The sequence below is a fragment of the Erinaceus europaeus genome, chromosome 14, assembly GCF_950295315.1.
Source record: "Erinaceus europaeus chromosome 14, mEriEur2.1, whole genome shotgun sequence".
Taxonomy (NCBI): domain Eukaryota; kingdom Metazoa; phylum Chordata; class Mammalia; order Eulipotyphla; family Erinaceidae; genus Erinaceus; species Erinaceus europaeus.
Window position 1 is genome coordinate 34,720,051 of NC_080175.1, and position 15,575 is coordinate 34,735,625.

A 15,575-nucleotide genomic window follows, 5' to 3' on the forward strand; every position below is an offset into this window, starting at 1 on the left:
ATTTAATAGATTTGTGCAAACATGGTGAGGGACTGAAAAAAGTAGGTGCTACCTTAATAGATTACAGATACTCAGCAGCTGGTTCCAGGGCTATAGAGTGTGGTGCTGCATGCATATAGATATTGCTAAATTATCCACATATATCTGTCATGCATTTAGCATAACTTATCTGAAGATAAACTATACAGTTAAGGCTGTACACAGAGACTCAAATTTTTTTTTACCTATTGCAAATACGACTTTGTCAAGTTTTTAGCTACTTCCATTCTAAACAACAGGGTAGGACAGATAGGCCTTCATCTATTCTTCACCCCTGCAAAGGCTATTATCTTGACCTTTAACCTTTGCTTTTTTAGGGTTGAGAAGACAGATTTAATCTCCAAGCATATGATTTCCAGTGTGGTTGGAATCTTAATACATTTGTTTGACCAAGTCACCATGTTTTTGTTGTATATAAACTTGCTGATAACTTAGTGATAACGGGAGAATATATGTTACTGAGTTTATCAAATTCAAATTTTGTAATATTTACCTATTCATGTTTTTATATGATTTTAAATTATATTGCTGTGATTAATATTTTAAGTTGCATTTATTCTTCTCAACCTCTTATTTTGGCTTGTCAGTTCAAATCTGTGCTAGTAATCTATAACTAGTGTTTGTGTACATGACATATTCTCTTTTACATTTATTATTTTATTTTTATTTTATTTTTTAAATTTTATTTATTTACAAAATGTAAACATTAACAAAACCATAGGATAAGAGGGGTAGAATTCCCACCACCAGAGCTCCTTATCCCATCCCCTCCCCTGATAGCTTTCCTATTCTTTAACCCTGTGGGAGTATGGACACAGGGTCATTATGGGGTGCAGAAGACGGGAGGTCTGGCTTCTGTAATTGCTTCCCCACGGAACATGGGCATTGGCAGGTCAATTCATATGCCCAGCCTGTGTCTCTCTTTCCCTAGTGGGGCAGGGATCTGGAGAAGTGGTGCTCCAGGACACATTGGTGGGGTGATCTGCCCAGGGAAGTCTGGTTGGCATCATGGTAGCATCTGGAACCAGGTGGCTGAAAGAAGAGTTAAGGTAGAAAGCAGAATAGATTGTTGACTAATCATAAAGCTAAAGGTTGGAATATTGCAGATGAAGATTTGGGGTCTCCTTTTTGGAAAAAGCTAGTAGGTCTATTTTATATTCCAATGGGCCCATGCCTTTATTAGTTTTGCCAGAGCCTGACATCTGATATGCAGGTGGACCCTGGTTATTTTCTGGGGAGATGATGTCATGGCTGGTAAAAGGGCTAGAAAGCTGGATCAGGGAAGAGAGTAGCTCCCAAATATGGGGAAAGTATATAAATATTGTTGACTTTTAACCCCATCGATTTGATCTGGGGCCTGATTTCATATAGGAGCCTCTACATCTCTGTAGGTCCAAACTTGCATTCTGTGGTCATCAGTAACATTCCAAGTTGCACAAATTTCAGGACCCATCTTCTTCAGGTGGTAGGTAGAGTATGTTATCCACCCTCCCTTGGAGGATGCAACGTTCTCTACCATTGTTGATCCTCACTTGAGGGTAAGGTCCTATGGTGGCCCATAAAGGGGTCCATTATTTTTTTCCTGATGGAGATGACCAATAATAATGGAGAGAGGGATCTATTCGAGGTCTAGGCTTGAATAAGTTAGACTTATTATATATAGTATAATAAGTTTGTATTATTATAGTATAGTAAGTTTTTATTATTATAAAGTCTAATAAGTTAGACTTATTATATATTTAGTTTTTATTGGTATTTTTGTTATGTGAGATAGATCCTCACTTAAAATTACTTTCTCTGAAGTTCTCAGAGTATGTCAGCACCATATATTCCCTTTTATATGATAAACATTACAAGAATTTAGGTTTAATTATTAAACAAAAATATAAGTACATGTTATAATAATGTTAATTATATACCTAAACTAGAATTAAAAAATACATTTGTGAGTAGAAAAAAATTTTTGTAAGAATAAAAATATATTTCATACAGAGTGATATGACAGTATCTGAAAAATAAGTAAAACAAAACTTTTTTTTTTTAAAATAGATACAGAGAAGGAGAGAGTGAAAGAGACCACACAGCACCAAAACTCCCTTCAATGCGGTGGTGGCTAGACTCAGACTTGGCTTGTTGTGATATGGCAAAGTAGTGCCAAATCCATGTGAGCTACCTCACAGGATCAAAACAACTTTCTTTTACCATAGGTTTGCTCAGGTCTTGCAGGATAGCCATAAGGAGGTCTGGTATTGAGACTTTAGAGATTCAGGGAAGAAAATCTTGTGTGTATAACTACTATATTACTCCCCTGGTCCTGAAACATATTTTAAGTATATCAGGCAGGACCATTAGGATCCCTGATTTTAGATTAAGAGTAAAAGGAAGGGAGGGAGGAAGGGCGGAAGGAAGGAAGGGCGGAAGGAAGGAAGGAAGGAAGGAAGGAAGGAAGGAAGGAAGGAAGGGAAGAAGGAAGGAAGGAAGGGAGAGAAAGAAAGGAATGAAGAGAGAGAGAGAAAGAGGGGGGGGAGAGGGAGAGGGAGAGAGGATGGGAGAAAGAAAAGAAAAAGAAAAATAGGTCTAAGGGCTGGGAAGACAACATAATTGTTATATAGAAAGAAATTCATGACTGAGGCTCTGAGGTTCCAGGTTCAATCCCCAGCACCACCATCAGCCAGAGATGAGCAGGGTTCTGGGGATGGGGATGGTGTTGGTGATGATATGCTGTGTGTGTTTGCATTTTCCATTAAGATAAATAAAATATTTAAGAAAACAAAAGGTCTAGTCTGACTGTAAATGAAATATAACTATGAATAAAGTAGACATATATAACTAGGCAAAATTATGCAAAATAGACATATATAAATAAAAAACAAAAATTCAAGGGAAAACCACAAATGAAAAATAAGATAAAAATATTGTAATGATGTAGTGTATCATACCACCTAAGTAGACACATGCATATTGAAACCTCCAAGAATTTGAGAATGCAAGTTATAAGCATGTGTGAAAATCAACACTTATGTCTTCTTAAATATTTTAATAGAAAAAATTCCTTTCATATTCAGTTGTATTTACATGTTATTTTAATTTTTATCTTATTCAGATACTTGTATATACTTCTATATAAATTCCTGAGAAAATAGTAATGTGATTACTAATTCAAAATATATGACATCTCAAAGCAGTGATGTCCTAGAGATGACAAGAATAAATAAGTAAATAAATAAATTTAAATGAATACAAATTTCACTTTTTACATAAATTCTAGATTTCTCACACTTAACTCAATGACAGAATAACTTGATTTCACCATAGCATCTCATTATCTAGTATTTTTGTGCACTATCTCTTTCTCCAATGACTGTGAGCTCTTAGACTAGATTATTTCATTTTTCTCTATTGCCTGCTTCAAGTATGCAGTGTGAACTTCCTGGATTTTGTTCTGTTTCCTCTGCCTTCCAGTTTGTAGTTATGACCTGATTAAGCTAATGAGTAAACTATTGCCTGTATTAAACGATCTCAGTTCCCCTGGAAAAAAACCTCACTGTTGAATTGTATTATCTAATTTCTAAATTTGTGCTTATCTGAGTAAGAAATGCCATAAGGAAGAAGCATCACCTCACATCAATACTCTCTTTGATGATCCTTATCTTAGTTCTGTACCTGCCATATTTATCTCTAAATCTTTCTGTTTCCAGTCAGCAAACAACAATGAGTATATGCATTTCACCATTGCCTTTCTTTTGCTTAGAATGAGCAAGTAGTGGGTGATACTCTCTAATATGTGTTCATGTATGTCATATCAGAAATCATATGCTTAAAGAATGAGTGTGCCTTTTTAAATTTTAATATATATATATAATCTTCCATTTTTAGCACATTTTATCTGTGAGAGTTTTATATTTATTTAATAGGCCAAGCTGTCTACTGTAAGCTTATAATGAAAATATTGGTTTTAATTATAATATTCAAGCTTAATAAAACAATTTAAATTTAATATGATAAAATATTGTGTTACCATAGTCCTCATTTTGTTTCTACTCTAGATTTAGCATCTGTTCATTCTTACTTCTACAGGAATAATTTTTCCACAGTTTTTATCTTACCATTCTTCCTGTAGTTATCGGCAAGTTAGTAAATGATATGAAAAAGAAAAGATTATAGTATATTACTTCAGCAAGAAAGTAGGAATCAAATCCATACTCACTAACATAACCAGCTAGTAATTACAGAGATAATCACTGTGTTTTTTAAATAACACAGTTCCACTCTTAGAGGAAAATTTTTCTATCTATTTAGATATTATCTCTGCAGATCTATATAAAATTAAAATTAAATTATTTTAAATATTAAATGTAGATAGTAGTACATCAAATTACAAGACAATAAGTTACATGGTTCAGGCATAGGGGAACTCAATCATATATAGTTAACAGGGAGGTGAGAAAATTTAGCAAATCAATGTATTAAAGCTATTGATTCAGACTTGATGATATTTAATGAAATCTGCATCAACAAATATTCTTTAGGTTGGCCCCATATTCATGCTGTTCTCATTCACAAATATTCTAGAGGAAAGATATTCTCAGCAATAAAATCATTCTAATATTGAAATTAAACTACACTTGGTTTGAAAAGAGCAAGTACAGTAATTACTGTGTATTTTAGATGTTAGATAAAAGAGAATGTCAGGTATGCTATGATAGTCAACAATGGTTGTTAACACAATATATCAGATCAGTCCTTGAATTAGCATCTGAATTACAAGGACAAATGGATCATGTCTTAAGTCTTTAATAGATTAGTTTTATTATGCTGAGATGTCTTTTTCCCTGTTTTTCCACAAGGAGATTACAAATTTGCAAACCTCAGCTGCTCTCTTTTTATGTTCCTGTTAAGTCAGAAGCTATGCAGTTCATCAATCAATGTCTCTAAGTACTCACAAGTTATATAGTTTTGTAGCTTAAGCCATCTTTCTAACTTCCTAAATCATCACCTTCACTTCTTTTTCATTCTCATTACCTTACTGACTATACAAAAGAAATGTTAAAATGTAAGCCTTATTATTGTTCACAGAGAGGTATCTCTCAGTTAATCAACTCTGAATTATATTCCTTTTTCACATATTAAATTTAAGAATAAATAAATGTGCTTCTTGTATTTACATATTTTCATTGTATTCTCCTATGCACACACAGAGAGACCACAGTTTTAAACATTCAACCCAGGAGACAAGAGCATCGAAGTTCTTTGACCAGTTATAAACTATAACTGCCTCCATTTTGATAAGATTAGTGTGTTAGCTCTTTGTCGCAGTTATCACAAATTACCACAACCTTAATGGCTTGATATAAATCATCTTTATTATGTCACAGTTCTGTTGGTATAGAAGTTTGAAATAAATTCTGAAGAGCTAAAAATTAAAGTTATTGACAAGGTTTTGGGGAATATTGTTCTTTATTTTTTCAGCTTATGGGAACTGCCTGAATATATATATATATATATATATATATATATATATATATATATACATATATACACATATGTATACACATATATATACATATATATCCTACTATAACTTTAACTTTCTCAAAACACTTACATTAGTCTACAGTTGAACAGCATCATCTAACAGAATGCTTACTTTATAATAAAGTTTCAATATCTTGTCAAAATTTTGGTTACCAACTGAAAGTGAATAATGAAGTTTTCAGAGCATTTGATGTTTTGCCTTGTGATTTTGGCATTGAATGTTGAATGAGAATTGTGATTCACAACCAAAGCTTATCTTCATGAGAAAGCATTGGAAGGAGAAAGACCTAAATAGAAAATTTGAATATGGTTTCTATGGAATGCATACAACTTTTACACAATGCAAAGACAAACATTGTCAACTGAAACCATCTAAATCAGGATACAGTTAGCACAGGTATTTTTCTTGGAATTTAAAGATAATCCTTGTTTGTAGAGGAAAAAAAATCTGTCCTACATCCTATATCAGAAGATACAAGGGAAGAATCATTCTGCCAGCTTTCCCACTTATTACTGTTTATCAGTTTCAGTGAAATATCTACTATGTACTTCGAGCACACATCAAACATTCTTCTGCTAATAACTCTGATGTTCATTCATGTATTATATTTTTTAATTGAGCTTATGTTAATTTCCAAGGCTATATATTTCTGGGTGTAATTTTACTCTTCTTCAAACTATGTGTTATAATGCCATGCCCACCACTAAAATATCAATATTTTTCCACAAAAGTCTAGTGGACCCTCTCTAACCTTTCAACTCATTTCTTCAAACCCTTTCCCCTAACTATTGATGTTCATTTTTTTAATTTATTTTATTTGACAGGGCAGAGAAATTGCGAGGAGAGACCTACAACTTGCTTCACCACTAATGAAGCTTGCTTGACTGCTAAAAGTTTCCTCTGCCATCACAATTTATTGTCTTTCACTCTGTCATTTTAATTCTGCAGCAAAACGTCAAAGGGAACTTCCTGAAAACCCAGTTAATTTCACCTCTACAGTGTTTACAAAATGCTGGGAGTAAATGTTCTCACATGTGTTCTCACAGCTGTAGGAGGGATTTTAAGAAAAGAGATTCAAATAAACTTTGATCATTATATCTTCTTAAGCACTGATGGTTCTGACTAAATTCACTCTAAAATTGTGGGATTGTTTTCTAATTATTAACAGTGCATTTTTCTTTATCACTTCTCTAACCTGTTAAAAACTACTTTTACAGCTGAAAAGTCTAGGTATTAACCAGGTATCTTATTTCCTTTATTTAAAAAATCTATTATTTCTGGATGTGTTATTTATATAAGTTATGGTAAAAAATCTGAAGGCAGTGGCCAGTCACTCAGAAAAACCAGGTACTAGTTTTGGGGGCCTACATTCCTCAGTTTGACTAAGAATAATCCCATTATTAATCTCTAAATTTCACTAATCTCTAAATTTGCTTCACAGCAATGATTATTTTAGTCATCATAGATCATAGATAGTATGGATATTAAATCTCACTGTGGATTTTCCATAAAGCATACACTTTCTGAAATAGTCATGTTATCAGATTTTTGCGTATAATAAATTAGGGAGTTTTGAAAAAAATCTCCTTAAATTGAGAAATTCCTAAAGTAGAGATATAACTAGTGCTATTCTAATTAAAATCTCATATACTAGAAATACATAAAAAGACAGGTTAATTACTTCTACTAACTCCATGATGTGAAAGGACACCTATTTTTATTGTATTTTAGGGCCCTATGGGAAATCTCAAAAGTAGTTTTATAGGAAAGAAAAGAAGAAGACATGTAGACTATCGATTAAAGTTAGGGCTATGGGGATGCTGTTTGGTCACTGCACTTCAGTGTTTCCTTTCCAAACGTAACTAGGGACCACAGCTGATGCCAAGGCTTGATTGAACAAGGCAATGAAAGTTTCCTTGAGCTCTTCCTGAAGCTCTTCCCCTTCACTACCTTATCCATATTTTTCTATACTAGACTACAACTGACTGGAGAATTTTTCTCTTCCATTTTTACTTTGATGGATCCCTCTCATCCCAAGCACTAGTGCTACATTACCTGATCACAACAGCACAATGTTCACAAGTCGAAGTCTGACTTCTACTACCTCTAGTAGTAGGTGTTTCAAAGACAAATATACTTTGACAAGTGTTTAATGTGATAATAAACATTTAAATTTAATGGGACTAGATAAGACAGAACATTGTGTTTCCAAATGGAATGCTAGTCTGTTAATTTTTATTTTTAAATATTCAGTATAAAAAGAGATGAGTAATGTGTATTTTAATCATTGTCTCAGTATTTTCCATGGAAATAGCATGCAAGAACAATCCGATTTTTCTCTTTTAATGGAAATTTGAAGATATGAATAAGGGAAAGGTGTTTTAGTAACACAACTTAGAAGAAGTATTACCTGGTATATGCAAAATTACTATAAGTTTAACATTTAGTTTTATGCCTATAACACAATGTTAACCAAATGCTGTTTGCACCACTAATTAAGATGTGTCTTATTATTGAGACTCTGCCCCTGTGGTTGGGCTACAACTTATCTGCTGAGCAATTTTTATTTCAGAAATTCATGAACCAAATTGTTAGGTGGGATGCTGTAGATTCATGAATCATTTAATCAATTCTAATAAATCTTTAAAACTTACAGTTAATTGGTTGATTTTTTTGTTAGTGAGACAGACCTCCTTTATCTAAGAAAAAAGGCATGCATGCAGGAATATCATGGGAGAAAGAAGGGGGAGTAGAAAATATGTCTAATTCATTATAAGTGAAGTAATCAAAGTCAACTTTTTAAAAAGTGGTAAAAGTCAAATGATGGAGGAAGCTTCCAAAATAGGTGTTAATTTTAGTATTGCAAATTTATGTGCATGTCTATACTCTGAAGTGACAGAAGAGTCACCTTTAAAACAGAAAACTATTTCAAAACAACTATTTATAAATCATTATGCAAATGATCTTTTGAGAAATTATTTAGGTCAAGAGGACTGATGATTTTAGCATTATACTTAAGGATGAGAAATGGTAGTTTTGTATCTATGGCCAATACTCATGTTTAAACTTGCCAGCACCAATCAACCAATGAACTTGCTTTTTATCAGTTACCTTATCTCCATCCCACTCTTATTCCCCATCACACACAAAACACACTTAATCTACTTTTTTTTATCTTTATTTGAAACACTATTGGATTTTTACCTTAACCTGTGGTATTGAATTACAATTCTTTGATCTTAAATAAATATACTTTATCTTTACAATTTAATTTTTAAATTAAATTAGGTTGACATACTTGAGCATATTAAGGACCTGTATTTAGAATATATGGAAGTTCGTAGACATCAAACTTGAATCTCATTCTATTGCACTCCAGAAGTCAGACCTTGGGGAAAGTCAACTGCATTTTCTTAAGTCTCAAGATTTATCTCTGTAAATGGAGAACAGTGACATCTGCCTCTCAGGGTTAGTAATTAAGTGTCAATGACACAGGTAACCTGACTTTGTGAACTGTGCCAAATCTTTTTGTGACATAAAACCCTCTTTTGTTGCTGAATAAACTTGATATATATTTTGTGGTTAAGAAAAGCAAGCTTGGTTTGAGAATTGTAGTTTGGGGGTATAACAATCCCTCACTGGAAACATCGTTACTGTTATATTCTTCTGACTCTGATTGGACCAAATCAGAAACTTACTGAACTAAACCCCAGTCCCAGGGCCAGGAAGGGATGGCCAGAAGAGGCTGCAATGGAGTCTTCCTAGACATAAGGCATATGGTCTGAAGACAGTTTTTTTGTTGTCTTTTTAAAAAATATTTATTTATTTCCTTTTTGTTGCCCTTGTTGTTTTTATTGTTGTTGATGTAGTCATTGTTGGATAGGACAGACAGAAATGGAGGGGGGGGGAATACAGAGGGGGAGAGAAAGACAGACACCTGCTGACCTGTTCACCACCTGTGAAGAGACTCCCCTACACCCGCTGCACTACTGCCCAACTCCCATTTGTTTTTCTTTTTCCCATTCTCTGTACATGTACACTATGGTCACTGTATATTTCTCTACCAAGTATGTCTATCCTTCTCCTTTATAAATATGCATAAAGTTTTTTTCTTGGAAAATTCCTATGTATGTATGAACTATGAGGTCATCACAGCTACACTTTATAAAACCAGGCCTTATGTCCTCTTCTGTGAAATTTGTCAAAAAAAATGTACCTTGTGTTGTCTCTCAATATAACAAACCTCTACTTTCTTTTTTTTAATTTATATTTTCCTGTCTGTGTTTACAGTTGAAGGGACTGTGGTATATGAATTCTCTCTCTCTCTTTCTCTCTCTTTTTTTTTTTTTTGCCACTATAATTATCATTGGAGCCCAGTGCTGACAAATCCACTACTCCTGGTGGCCATTAGTTTCCATTTTATTGAACAGGACAGAAAGAAATTGAGAATGGATGGGGAGATAGAGAGAAAGATAGACACCTTCAGACCTGCTTTACTCCTTGTAAAGCTTTGCCCCTGTAGGTGGGGACTGGGACAGTTCAAACCCTTTCCTTGCACAGGTCCTTGCACTTGGACTCTGTGCACTTAACCCGTTAAGCTACCCCTCTCCCCACACACACACACCGCCAACCTCTTCTTTTATATGCAACATTCTCTGTTTTTCTTCTTCTAGCGTTTGCCCTTCTTCTGTAGCCAGTCAACAGCGTCAGGTTGAAAGCTGTCAGGAGCTGCTTGTTGCTGGCTTTGAAAGTGACTGGGATCCATGTGGATTCAGTCGGCTAGGAAGGATCATCAGTTTCCCCAATTATTGGGTATTCACCGGATGCACCACAAGAAAGTCGATCCAATGCATCCCACATTCTCTGTAATTTCTTTGAGGACAACTGTATATACTGATGGAATTACTTGTGTATCTTTATGAACTGACTGTGCTACAGTGGTGTGTCCTTAATGAGTATACATCTCTTCTGGCATCTGAAGACTTTGGCAACCCAGTCTTCCCATTGATCTTTTCCTCTTTATCTTCACCTAGGTTTCCATGAAAACCAAGAAACCTTCAAGGTTACTCACATTTAAGATTCCTCAAAGGCAAGAAGTTACTGAGCCCTATTCCTTTCAAGTCAGAAATGATCATCCATGAATAATTAGATAAATTTTAACCCTCTATTTGATTAAAATAAGCATTCTAATAGACTTGTGCTTTTTATGTTTAATAAATGTTTTCAAAATCTAAACAATGAAGAATTGCACTATTTGTGAATTCAATTGTTCTTCCATTCATGAACTAATGAAACTTCCTAAATACCTCTCAGTGCTTTAAGAATCGCTTACAAGTAGGAGCTGAGAGGTATCTCAGCAGGTTAAGCACAGGTGATGCAAAATGCATGGACCAGAGCAAGGATCCCTGTTCCAGCACCCAGCTTCTCATTTGTTGGGGAGTCCCTTCATAAGTGGTGAAGCAGGTCTGCAGGCATCTTTCTCTTTCTCTCTGTCTTCCCCTTATCTCTCCATTTTTCTCTGTCCTATCCAACAACAATGACATCAATAATTACAACAATAAAACAAGGGCAACAAAAGGGAATAAATAAATATTAAAAAAATAGAATCACAAAATAGAGTGTTGACTCTTCTCATGGAGGTGTTTTATGTAGTGGAAAGAATACACACACTTCAGTGATTGGGTGATGCTAGTTCTTATCATCCTGGCTCATGATTTACTCTTTAGTTCAGTTCAAATTATATAACTTCCCTAGGCTGAAAAGTTAGTTTTTCATCTTTTGGTGATGGGAATGTCTTTGCCTCTTAAGAGGAATAAGAACTGCTTCTAGATATGTCTTGACAATAAGAGAGTAAATACTGAAACACCTTCTTGTTTGTAAGGACCCCAGGAAGGGATGTTCTTTAGTTGTTGCTGTTGTTTTAGCAGATGCTCCATCACACCATCAGTTACATGCTCAAAAAAGACACACTCTTCTAGGACACAGTGCAGATGATGAGCAAAAGGTAGATTATAATTCTACAAAATAAAGCACCAAAGGGATTCCTTCAAAAAAAAAAATCTATAGGCTCTGTAGATCCTTACCTATATGCTGTTTCGAAGTTGCAATGAAACAAAGACTGCTGTCAAAAGAATTTCCATGGTAAATGGACTTTTATTAAAATTGTAATGTGTTGTTATACTTTTTTTTTCAGAGCAAAAGTTTATCTATTAAAACATGCCTTTGGTAAAAGTTCCATTAGTGAAGATCATTATAAGTTTCTTAATTGAACTTTTAATTAGACCACAGAGGCTATTTAAATGTTTCCTTTGATTATGTGTTGAGCACTGTGACTTGTTGCTCTATAGAAATTGCAAAATTGACATTAACTTCCTTATCTTCTTTAAAGCATCCAGATAAGGATAATTTCATGAGTTCCTGTGTAAATGATGTTTTAAATCTAAAACAATGGTTTTTAATATATTGCACTGTTTTGTCTATTCAATTTGACAAATAAAATTAATCACAACATTTAGGAAAAGACTTTAAAAATCTATAATTATCAACAACAAAAACAAAGCCTCAAGTTTTCTTTGAAAAGTACCACCACATTATGAAAACTATTATAACAAACACTAAGCAAAATAGCTTGCATTTGTGTCAACTTTTAGTGAGTTTGCCAGAGGAAATATTAATTGCATATTTGCTCATTTGTTTAATCTTTAAACACTTCTTTTATTATCCATATAATCATTTATTCTTTCTGAAAATTTAATTAGTTTTTTGTAAGAAAAATATTTCAGGAGCTTAATGGTGGTTCAAGCGACTGAACTCACACTTCGCAAAGTTCAAGGACCTGGGTTCAAGCTTCTAGTCCTCATCCTAAGGAGAGAAGCTTCATAAGCAGTGAAGCAGTGATAAGCATATCTCACTTTATCACGCTCTCAAATTCTTCTCTCCCGCTCTCAGTTTCTATGTATCCTATACAATAAATAAAATATATTTTTATATTTTAATTTATAATACTCATCCAATACTAATGTGATTTATTAAGTGAATCAAGCTTGCATCTAACCATAAAGCTATATAGTTAGTTTTTCACTAAATGATAGACAGCTAAGACTCTGTGAAGTCCACCTATAAAATCACTAAGCCATTAAAGCAAATTACGATCAGTGAATTTTAATGCTGAATATAGGGGAAAGTTAAGAACTGTTAATTTTGCCTCTTTGAGGAATTAGTAAGTAGGAAATCAGAATGCACTCTGGTTTCAATTTTCTATCCAAAATCTTCGAATTAAAGTCTTTGACCATGAAAGTTGTATTTCAGATAAATTACATACATATTAAATGTGTGTATATTTTTAGGAGAAATGCAAATTTTGTGTACACTTCTGCCTCAGAATCATTGATTTACACTTAACAGAGAAACTAAACTTTTAAATTAAGAGTCTATGGCACTATCCCAATCTTAGAGTAATTTATATAATTTCAATTTGCTACAGAGTTAGAATAAATAAGATCATACTATGGGTACATTATTTTATATGCCCTCCTTAATCAAAACTGATCATAAAATTATACTTTAGGGGTGGGGGTCGGGTGGTAGCACAGTAGGTTAAGCACAAATGGCGCGAAGGGCAAGGATGGGTATAAGGATCCTGATTTGAGTTTCTGGCTCCCCATCTGCAGGGGAGTCACTTCACAGTCCATGAAGCAGGTCTGCAGGTGTCTGTCTTTCTCTCCCCCTCGCTGCCTTCCCCTCCTCTCTCCATTTCTCTCTGTTCTATCCAATAACGATGACATAATTAACAACAATAATAACTACAACAACAATAAAAAACAAGGACAACAAAAGGGAAAATAAATAAATATAAAAAAATTTTAAAAGTATAATTTTCAAAAGTCTACAATATAAATCTGTTTTAATTATACTCATGCACATAGTAAAAATCAAACCATCATAGAGATCAGTTATCTGCATATACATGTGAATATTTGTTTGCCCTGTGGTTGGGAAGCATGTTTCTTTTTTTTTTAATTTTTTAATTAAGAAAGGATTAATGAACAAAAACATAAGATAGGAGGGGTACAACTCCACACAATTCCCACCACCCAATCCCCATAACCCACCCTCTCCCATGATAGCTTTCCCATTCTCTAGCCCTCTGGGTGCATGGATCCAGGGTCGTTGAGGGTTGCAGAAGGTAGAAGGTCTGGCTTCTGTAATTGCTTCCCCGCTGAACATGGACGTTGACTGGTCGGTCCATACTCCCAGTCTGCCTCTCTCTTTCCCTAGTAAGGTGTGTCTCTGGGGAAGCTGAGCTCCAGGACACATTGGTGGGGTCTTCACCAGGGAAGTCTGGCCAGCATCCTGGTGGCATCAGGAACCTGGTGATTGAAAAGAGAGTTAACATATGAAGCCAAACAATTTGTTGAGCAATCATGGATCCCAAGCCTGGTATAGTGGAGAGGAAGTGTTAGGGAGGTACTCACTGCAAACTCTAGTGTACTTCTGCTTTCAGGTATATATTTTGCAGTAGTTTATGGATACGTGTGCAAATAAGCTCTCTCTCACAGAAACTGGTGTATATCTAGGTTATGGGACTTTGTTAGAAAGTGAACTACCTGAGATGAAAATAGAGTGTACTATAAAAGGAAAGGTCTCACCCGAGTAATGAAGCTGAAGGGTTGTCATTCCACACGTGAAGTCTCTGGATACAGTCTGAGGTGAAGCATGTTGAGGTGGCAATCGTTGCGTTGGTTAGGTTGTGATCGGTGGATGCAATATTATTTGATATGGATTGGGAGATGCATATGGGAAAGTGGGCCCTATCCAAGGGTTCCAGGACTGGGGGAAGTAGGGGCTCTATAGTGAAGATGTGAGGTTCCTGCTGTCTTAGGGTTCAAAAAGATAATCGATAGTTAATATTATCATCAGATTATTTGTTAATTGGGTTAACTTTGAAAAGTCCTTTTGTTATGGTTTGCTGTACAGTATCCAGTATCTTGTATATAGCTGTGCTATTGGATGCTTCTAATCTTCTTGGTCTAGGCTTTTGAGAGAGTCCGCATATCAAATACATAGCCTATATATTAAAAAGATTCAGTTTGTCTTTTGAGAAATTTTGAGACATACAATTGATTTTCCCCCTCATATTAATTAACTACTGATTTATATGTCTACATTTTGGTAGGAGTGTACATAAACACCATTCCCACCACCAAAGGACTATAACCTATCCCTCCCGGCCACTCCCACCCCCCACTGGCCCAGGAAGCTGCATGTCTACCCCTCACCACTGTGCTTTTCCTTTGGTGCCCTACTTACAATTTGATCAGGTCCTGCTTTTAGTTTCCCTTTCAGATCTTCTTAGTCAGCTTCTTTTGATGAGTGAGATCATCCCATACTCATCTTTAACTTTCTGACTTAGTTCACTTAACATAATTCCTTCTAGCTCTGTCCAAGATGGGTCAGAGAAGGTGGGTTCATTGTTTTTGATAGCTGCATAGTATTCCATTGTGTATATATACCACAGCTTTCTCAGCCACTCATCTGTTGTTGGGCACCTGGGTTGCTTCCAGGTTTTAGCTATTATGAATTGTGCTGCTATGAACATAGAAGTACACACCTCTTATTGGTTGGGTGTTATGGAGTCCTTGGGGTATAACCCCAGGAGAGGAATTACTGGATCATATGGAAGGTCCATGTCTAGCCTTCTGAGAGTTTTCCAGACTGCTCTCCACAGAGGCTGTACCGATTTACATTCCCACTAACAATGTAAAAGGGTTCCTCTGTCCCCACATACTCTCCAACAATTGTTGTTGCTGTCCTTTTTGATGTATGCCATTCTTACAGGAGTCAGGTGGTATCTTAGTGTTGTCTTAATTTGCATTTCTCTGACAATCAGTGACCTAGAGCAGTTTTTCATATGTTTGTTAGCCTTTTGGATCTCCTCTGTAGTGAATGTTTTGTTCATTTTCTCTGCCCATTTTTGGATGGGGTCATTTGCTTTCTTGCG